This window comes from Ziziphus jujuba, chromosome 8 (genome assembly GCF_031755915.1).
Source record: "Ziziphus jujuba cultivar Dongzao chromosome 8, ASM3175591v1".
Taxonomy (NCBI): domain Eukaryota; kingdom Viridiplantae; phylum Streptophyta; class Magnoliopsida; order Rosales; family Rhamnaceae; genus Ziziphus; species Ziziphus jujuba.
In genome coordinates, this window is record NC_083386.1 from 18,712,618 (window position 1) to 18,723,315 (window position 10,698).

Below are 10,698 nucleotides of genomic sequence, written 5' to 3' on the forward strand. Positions count from 1 at the left end.
AGTAAGAGACCTGTTAATGATATAAACTGAACAACAAAAAGCATTCCACCAATAAGGAAGAGGAATTTTGGCTTAAGCTAAGAGACAAAGGCCAACCTCAACAATGCAATGGTGTTTTCTCTCAACATGACCATTTTGAGCATGAAGATAGGGACAAGGATGACATAATTGAAAACCTATCTTATTGAGGTATGGAAGAAAATAATGATAATCACCACCTCAATCAGATTGAAGAATTTTAATTTTGGTATCAAAATATCTTTCTATCATTTTATGAAACTTAATGAAGATAGACAAAGCTACAAAATTTCTATTTCAATGGATAAAGCCAAACATATCTGGTATAATCATTAAGAAACTGAATGTATAATGAAAGCCTTCACATGAAGGAACTAGAGAAGGACCCCAAATATCTATATGAACGAGTTCCAGTGGTGCTGAAGCATGAGAATGAGAAGGAAAAGAAATTAAATGTTGTTTATAAACAACATTGGCAACCTTCACAAAAATCTGTTAAGAAAGTGTAGAAGAAGAAATATTACACAAACTCATTATTTTTTACAAAGTAGCACTAGAAGTATGTCCTAGTTTTACGTAATGTATTAAGATTTATCATAAGTCTTTGCAGTAGTAGAAAAAGTTAATGGACCATTAGCAGTGAAAGTAGAGAGAACCTGATTTGAAGCATTAGAAGTTAAACTAGAATTCAAAGAAAAACTATTATGTGAAAAGGGAAATGAAGCAAACTTTTTAGTTTTATTAGCTAAACTTGATGATACAGATGGTACACTAAGAGTTTTCTACTCGATCTATTTATTACACATAGAAAAGAAACCGTTCTGACAACATGGAAAATTCAATATAGATGTTGGAGATGTATCATAATTTTTACAAGAAAAGAAACCATTATTTTCAGTTGGAACAGCTGCTGAAACAGAAACAGGTAAAGTAGGTGAATTATGACTATTGAAGCTTTCAAATGATAGAGCATCATTTGAGTTTGTTGTATGAGTAGAAGAAATAGTGTTACAAGATGAAAGAGTAGTGAACGAGTCAATAGAACTTGATTGATGATTAGAAGAAATTGGAAATGATAAACTAGCTGAAAGCAGTAGCAACAACTTATACAAACACTTATCAAACACCCTTTGAAGCAATGGTTTCCCTATATGTTCCTATAGTAAGCAATAAGAAGCATAAAATTCAATAGTTAAATTGCTATCATGAGCCAATTTAGAAACATTCAGCAAGTTCTTGGCAATACCAGGGACCATAAGAATAGTAGTTCTAGTAAGTTGTTATAAGTAGGTTTGTTGTCAATTTCCAACCATTAATTTTTTGTTGCCCTTGTATGCAATTTATTGAAGTAAGGGATTACCATCAGCCACCACGTGATCAGTAACACCATTATCTAGATACCAAGATGGATCAGTGAGTCAAAGGTGTTGCAGATTGACCATTTCTAGCAAACTTCTTAAAAATAATCACAGTTGCAAAGGTAGAGTTAGCCTAAGAATCCATATGATTGAATTCAGTTGAAGAACACACCAAATGGCCATAACATGGAGTAGGCGATTGGATATTGATGTGAGTTAGATCCCACAGATGGTAATGGTGAGGACTGAGGATAAGCATGTCGTCTAGTATAAGAAAAATAGGAAACCGAAAAAGGAAAATGAGTACTGGGTGGACGAAATTGAGTGGAGATAGAGGAACCAGTAGTTTGAGAAATCGTTGGTTAAGAACCAAATTGAGGTGAAGAGACAAATTGTGAGGACTGAGCAAATATGACACCACCCATATAATTGGTATTGAACTGATGATAGCAATAAGTTGTTGTATGTCCATGTAGTCTAGAAAGTTGATAAATGGGTTTTGAAAACCTACCACCATTACGACCATAAACACCTTAACTTCTACATCTACAAAAATTTTAAATACCATGGTCTAACACTTGTTGAACAGCATGGAACACTTCATTGGCATAATCACTATACACAGGAAAAGATAAAGAAGGATAACCATAACTAGAGAAGCCAAGAGAAGGACCACGTATGCTATAACCAGTAGGGGACACAACCATTTGACCATTATCAAAAGAAGAAAGAGCGTTAGAATGTACATTAGAACTAGATAAAGGAACCAGATTAGAATGTGAGAGAGAATAGAAAAGACAGAGACTCTAAAAGCTTCATATATTATGATTTTTCAAAGAGAAAAGAGAGCACATTAGTGTGTGTAATAATTAGGCTTATATACCAGAAAAATGACTTAACTAAACCTTTTCTTACTAATAGCTAAACAACACAAAAGACAAACTACTTCTTACATGGACCATCAAAAGACATATATAACATGGCTCAACAGAAGCTTATAACATGATATTGATGCAGAAATATAGTCACTGATATTTTCTCTAATACAAACTCATTTTCACAACTGCCTCATGGACCTAAACCTCTCACAAAATGCATCCACCTTCAGTTCATCACCCTCTGAACGTAAAGCGAAATAACCTTATCACCAAGTCCAACAAGTAGAGTAGCCCCTAATCAGAAAATTGTACATAAACAAAGTACCGCTCATTTCTTCATCTTCTGTAAAAGCTCCAAAGCCTTTCGCGTGTAATACAAGCTTTTGATAGAACCCATTCCTGCATAGTTAGCAATAAGCATGGTTACAACTGAGAATTTATGATGGAGGCCTTTCTTTGTCAAGGAACTAGATACAGTTAAAAGTTAGTTTTTAATTTGCATCATTATTATTATTATCATTGGTAATAATTTGCATATGGTTTATTGTTCTTGTTGAAAAGTGAGTTTAGGTCTTCTCCTTCTTTAGCTAATTGTTACATGAATCTCACGTGATGGAATCTATTAACTTTTAATAAATTTGGATGAAAGTGTAAGCTTTTGAAATTAGAAAATTTAATATACCTCTAACTGAGAAAAGCAAATTTAGAGGTTTAAGTGTAACTTTCCTATTAAATTCCCTCATTTGTGTGGGAATGTTGAAACTTTAAAGTAATGTATCATCAAGAAAAAAAGAAAGAATATTTACATTTTATTTTCTTGCAATCCTAGTTCAATTTGTGCCCTTGAAAAACTCAAATGAAAATATCTTCTAATTATTAATGTTAGATATACGGTTTGTAGATTTGTAGTTGAAAAAACTCTACTTCCCTAATTATAGTTTGAAAATTTTGGTCATTCACTAAATATTTTTTTATTTTTGTTTAGAAAAAGTTATTCAGCTATTAAATAATTTTTCTTTGGTTTTTAGAATCATAAAAAAGAAAAATAAGTTTTTAATTGTAGCTGTTAAATACTATTATAAAACATAAAACTACATTGAAACATTAGCTTAGACGAAAAACAAGAAGATAGAGTAAAAGAAGAAGTTGACACAAAGTTTTGCATGGTTCAGATTTTTCAAAGACAACTTACAACCATGGAAAAGCAAGAAAGCACAAACAATATTAATTTTGAACATGAGTACAAATAAAAGTTAAGAATTAGCTTGATAGTGGCATCTATACAAGCTGACTAGGTATGGAAGCTCATCTCTTTTGCTGACTCTCTCAAAAAAAGATTGCTCTTAGCTCATATTGCATCCTACATACATATAAAATATGACATAAAATAGGGCAACCTTTATGCCATGATAGATATTCCGCATACACAACATGTCTATAGACTGAATATAATGAATTAGTACCCTATGGTTACATTCGTTCACTTTGGTCTATTGACCATAAATACTAGCCAACAAGCAGTGACAGACCCAAAAAATATATCCAAAGGGTCACCATTACATATAACCAATATAATTGTTATTTGGGTAAATTATATCAATAATATAGCTATTTATATGATATGTAAAGGGTAATTAATAATTTTTTTCACATTCAATTGGTGTTCTTATTCGAAAAAGTCAAGAGAATGTAATGAAGGCTTTAGCTAAGCCATTTCCTCTTCTATATTCGCCGTTGGTCATTGAATTATTTGCGTTAAATAAGAATATCATTTTGTATTGATATTTGCTTATATGGTGGTGTTTTGGCCAGTGACTCTTAAGGAAACCATATGGTTAATTTATGACCTAGGTGATTATATGGGGGATGGGTGGCTTAAGATAGTTCTTAAAGTCCATCTATTTGTGGGGTAGTTTCTCAATGATGGCAGCTACCTGGAAGACTTTTATTTTTGGGCACCAACATCGTCGATCTTATATTTTCAGTCCAAATACTTATAGTTCTTTAGCTGTATTCTTTGTACTATAAGAATATACAGTGAATCAGCTAGACTATTTAATACATAATTCCGACACAGATAGTCAGAATTTTATCATGCATCATGCAATAATGATTTTTCACTTATTTTTTGAGTTTCTTGAGTTAATAATCTCACAAGGTTAGAGGTAATCAAATAAAACTTCCTCTTTTGTTGCCACATTTTGAAAGTTAGCCCAATAAATTTTCTTTTGTCTCTCAACATGTTTCATGGGAACTTGGGCCATAGGGATTGGAGTTGGCATTTATGACATAGGGATGATCATTTTCTCTTTGTCAAAAAAAGTAATTACAATGTTTACCATTTTTGGAAAATTCAAATTTAAAAAATATTAGTTGCCGAAATATAAAAATTGTAGCAAAAAATTACTAAGAACAAGGAGGGAAAGAAACATTTAAAAAATTAGAATAATTGTTTATTATTTTCTCTCTAATGAAGTCAGCATATTGACATCAACAAGCAGGCTCAAAATTTGACCCAACACTTAGCCCAGTTCATGCCTGACATGCCTAGCTAGCAAACCGGCCTAGTCCATGTCCACTTAATGCCTAGGCCCAATTTCACACCTAGCCTAGCATATCTTCTTCTTTTCTAACCTCCAGCCAAGTCCTAGCTCATCTCGGTTGCTTGGTTTGTAGGTAGTGAACTTGGTTCACAAATGTGATTAGTTTTAATTATTTTATCACCATTTTCAAGGTTTAGGGTTTTCATGCCTAATCCTCCTAAAGCTTTCCAAGCTGTAATCTTCTTCTTCAAGAAAATCTACACTTATACCTTCTCTAAGATTTCAAATTGATCTTCCAATACTCTAAAATCCTAATAACATTAAGAGAACTTAATAAACTCCAAAATTTCAGTATGTTTCTATACAAAGCTCCAAAATCACTGTCTAAATTTTTATGTCTTCCTTTAATGAGGTGAGGGCTCTATATAGGATCTCAAGGATATTTTTCTCTCTTTGTTTTCAATGTGGGACTCTTGTAAAATACTTTTTTTAAGCCATCAAAATGGTTGAATGAATTTCATGCATAAAAGGAAACTTTCTGATATTATTTGCTTTCCATGACATTCTTTTTTTTAATTCTTTCTAGAAAAAATTGTTAATTAGTCAAATTTACTCTCGGTGAAGCATGTGACATGACATGTGCCTCAATATAATAAATTAACCAATTATTGTCACTTGTTCATATCTTGGTCCTTAGATTGCATTGATTCTCTCTTTTAATCAATGGTGGAGATTTAATTAGAATTTTACCTTCGTAAATTCCAAACTTCAAATGACAATATCTTTTTGCTCGCACCTTTGAATTCGAAAATAATATGATATTTGAAATCATCATATCGTAAGGATTCAGATGACATCCACTTTTACTATGAAATTTTTCAACAAAAATTTAATAGAATCTTCTTGCAATCTTCATTATACTTGGTCCTTTTGAGCTTAAATCTTGGTTGCTATCATAATTCGACCTGAGAAATCAATTTTTTTAATTATTATTATTATTTTGAAATTCTTCATCCTTCACCTAGATTTAAAAAACATACAAACCAAGTATCTTTGCATAACAAATTAAGACAAACTAATAAATACTAAGCTATAAATATTGCTTAAAACCATCAATATTTTAGGCTTTACAAATACACCTAAACTGAATATTTGCTAGTCCCTAGCAAAGAAAGAAGAATAAGAAAGTCATACTTTTTAAAGCACATAAGATACTTTAATGGGATGCCTCAAATATTGTATAACATATCAATTTTAAATAGTTTTAAAGTAATTATGCAACTCAATACCATATCTTCCATCCTATATATATGATATTACTAACGTATGTGTGTGAAAATCAATTTATACATTTAATATCATGCATGTGAATAATAAATTTATAGGGATTAAAGATTGATTATAAAGTATGAACTACTATATACTTGACTTAATTATCACTCTCCACTAATCTAGGCTAATGAACCACTTTGAAACATTAGGAATGCATAGCTTTTACTGTTAAGACTAAGATGTATGGCTAAAAGAAAGAAAATAGATAGGATATAATAATTTAAAGAAAGAAAGCTAAAATTAATGATCAATGAATAAATTACTTATTAAGTTTAACTTCACATAACTTTTATTTTCTTTTCCACTAAACCCCAAAACTTTCTCTTTTATTTATTTACTTTTTTTTTTTTTTTGTATTACACATTCAAAAACCTCTAATTTACACAAAAATACATGCTAAAGCCAAATGCACCAAATACATAACCATCAAAATTTTTTTTTTCATTTTTTAACACTTCAAGAACCTAATAGGCATATATTCATATTAATTGAATTAAAGTTTTCTTTATAGTATATGCAAGCTAAGAAAATAAAATTTAATGCTCACAAAGTGTAAGTAAATGTGGCTTAATGAACAAAAGGCTCTAATATGCATTTTTATGCACTTCAAAGGCTCAAATAAAATATTAATGGAACATAATATTTTAGGTAGGTTCGAAAGGCTCAAACTCAGACAAAGATACCTAAATCATGCTCTTGATAATGCATTTACGTACGATTTCACCTAAAGCAATAATCAAGCAAGTTGTAGAGTTTAATAAATAATAAAGTACTATAATTCATGCAAACCTTCTCCAAAACACAATCAAAATCATTCATTATTGATTATATGTTTGAAATTTATTGAAAGTAACAGCATGTGAATATAATATTATGCATTTAAGCATGGAAAAACAAATCCACTATCTAAAAACAATTATTTTCAATCATAATCTTTTATCGGCTCATTAAAGTACTTAAGAAAATAACACAAAAAAAATTCCTTGATTTTTCAATCACAATAATCAAGCAAAAAACACAAGATAAAAGTAAAAAGCATTTGGTTTTTTAAAAAATTTTATGAAGGAAATAAAAACCAAAACTAACATGCATAAAAATAATTAAAAACACTTAAAAGACAAGCCCTAAACTTAAATGTTGCAAAGCATGCTTTTGATCCCCAAACTTAAAATGAACAATATCCTCATTGTGAAGAAACATAAAATAAAACAAAAGTAAATAAAAGATACAAAGTACTCTCCTTTGAAGACATGAAATGTACCTTGCATTATGAAAACTTGAGAAAAACGTACATGGTACATTTTCCCTATACACCATGCTGCGAAAGAGATGGGCATATGCTCATACATAATGATGCACTCAACTGCATGTTCAAGGCAGTTATACTTTAAAAATCTACCCTGAGCATAAAAATTCTAGAACTTTCTTTTGCTCTTTTGTACCTAAACATCTTAAAACATTGTGAGAACTCAAATAAGACAAATCAAATATCATAAAAACAAATAGAATAAATTGATAAATAAAAGGTAAAGAAAGAAACTTAGGTTGCCTTCTAAGAGTGCTTGCTTAAAGTCATTCACTTGATTTCCTCCTTTTAAAATTAATTTGGATAATCAAAGTAAAGGCTAGTCTTAAGTACTTCACCTTCATAATACGGCTTCAACAGTGACCCATTCACCTTGAAACTTTCATATCCTAGTTTAATGATTTCAATTACTCCACTTGGAAATATTTGCATAATCTCATATGGTCCACTCTATCTTGATCTTAATTTACATGGAAACAATTTCAATCTAGAGTTATAAAGAAGTATCTTTTGTCCAACATGAAAGTTCATCTTTCAATCTTCTTGTCCTGCCATCTGTTTATCTTCTCTTAATAAATATTTGCATTCTCAAAAGGGTCCATCTTAAGTTCTTCAAGTTCATCCAATAGCAAAAGCATATTCTTATGCATGACCTCTTGATCAAAATTGAGGAACTTGATTGCCCAATATGCTTTATGCTTCAATTTCAATGGAAGATGGCATTTCTTATCAAAAATGATGTTGTAGGTAGAAGTACCAATGGGGATCTTGTAGGCGGTCTAGTATGCCTAAAGCGTATCCTCGAGTTTTAAGCTCCAATCCTTACTCAAAACATTTACCATCTTCTTCAAAATCCTCTTTGAAATTTCTACTTGCCTACTAGTTTATAGGTGATAAGGTATTACAATTTTATGTTTAACACCATATTTAGCAAGTAGGGATTCAAATTGTTCATTCAAAAAATGACAACCACCATCACTAATGATTACCCTAGGTGTACCAAATTTACTGAAATTATTTTTCTTTAAAAATTTCACTACAATTCGTGCATCATTAATAGGTAGTGCACTAGCTTCAACCCACTTAAAGACATAATCCACAGCAGCTAAAATATATTTACTACAATAAGAAGAAGAAAAATGATCCATAATGTCAATACACCAAAAACATTAAATACTTCTACCTCAAGAATATTTTACAGAGGCATCTCATTATTCCTTGATATGTTCCTGGTCCTTTGGAACCTATCATAACCTTGCACATAAATATTATTATCTTTTAACATAGATGGCCAATAGAATTCAAAATTCAAATTTTTTTGCTATAATGTTTCTAGTCCTAAAATGCCCTCCATACTTACTAGAATGATAACTCTTAATAATAAACATAGTTTCTTCTCTGTGAACATACCTCCTAATTACACTACTCGTACACTTCCTAAAATGATATGGGTTATCCCGAAAATAATACCTCATTCCTTTAAGTATGGTTTTTCCAAACTAGGTGATGTAACATTAGTAATTAAATAATTAACAATGTCAGCATACTAAGGTACATCAAGCACACCATCAATTCTAAACACTCTCTCATCGAGGAAAAAAAAAATTTCATTTCTTTTTTCTTTTGTATCACTCAATTCTAACCTAGACTAGTGATCAAGTACTAGGTTTTCTCCTTCTTTTTTATCCAAAATATCTACATAAAATTCTTGAAGAAATAAAATCCCTCTAATTAACATACATTTAAACTCTTCCTTACTCATAAGGTACTCAATTGCACTATGGTTTGTATAGACAATTGTTTTAAAACCTAACAAATATGCTCTATACTTATCACAATCAAAGATGGTGGCGAGCATCTCTTTGTCAGCAATAGCATAATTAGGTTTAGCATCATTTAAAGTTCTAGAAACATAATAAACAGTATGCAATTTTTTTATCTTTTCCTTGTTGCAAAATAGCCGAATAGCATAATCACTAGCATCACGCATAATTTCAAAAGGTAAATTCCAATTTGCAGCACATATTAATTTTTATTTCAAAAGATTAAAGGCGTTCATGCATTCATTATAAAAAAAAAATTAAAAAAAAGGGAACATCTTTATTCAACAAGTTACAAAGAAGTTTAGTTATCCTGGAAAAAACCTTAATAAATCTCCTATAAAAGCCCGCATACTCAAGAAAACTCCTAATACCCTTTACTAAAAGTCAATGAAGTTAATTTCTCTATAACTTCTATTTTAGCTTTACCTATCTCAATTTCCTATTTAAAGATCTTATGACCTAAAACTATGCCTTCTTATACTATAAAGTGACATTTTACCAATTCAGTACAAGATTAATTTTTTTACACCTAATGAGAACTCTATACAAATTTTTCAAGCAAGAAGTAAACGAATCACCGAAAACACTTAAAGTTCAAAGATATCTTCTAACATGTTTTTGAAAATATAGACATCATACATCTTTGAAAAGTTGGAGGTGCATTACATAAACCAATAGGTATCCTTCTATAGCAAAATTTCCATAAAGATAAGTATAAGTAGTATTTTCTTGATCATCAAAAGCAATAATTGTTTGGTTGTAACCACTATAACCATTTAGAAAATAATAATATTCCTTACTAGCTAACCTTTCTAACATTTGATCGATGAATGGAAAAGGAAAATGGTCTTTTCTAGTAACCTTATTAAGTGTCATGTCATCAATACACAATCTCCAATGACCTGTTAACAAAACCTATTACTAATTAAATGAAACCCAACATCTATTAGACTAATTAAACCTTCATAGCTATAGCTACATCATAGCCTTAATTGTGAAAATTAGTTCATGGTAAAAATAAATTTAACATCCATAATTATTAAATACAAAGTTCACAATTAAAGAATTAAGAGAAAAAAATAAAAACTAGTGAAAAAATTCTCCAAAAACTCTCCAAGCCATAGCTTTTTTCTCCACACAAACCATGCCTGTGCTTTCTTCAAGCTCTCCAATCACTCTCCCAAAACTCTAAAACATAAAACCCTTAAAAAAAATTTAAAAAGCTCATAAAATTTAGTTTGTTTCTATTAAAGTCTCCTAAAAGCTTTAACTAACTTTCTAAACTTGTATACTTTCCTTTAATAAGGTGGAGGCTATATCTATAAGACTTGGGGGATATTTTTCTCTCTTTGTTTTCAATGTCGGACCCTTGCAAGGTACATTTTTAAGTCATCAAAAGAGTTGGACGAATTTCATGTGGTTAAAGAAAGCTTCTTGATA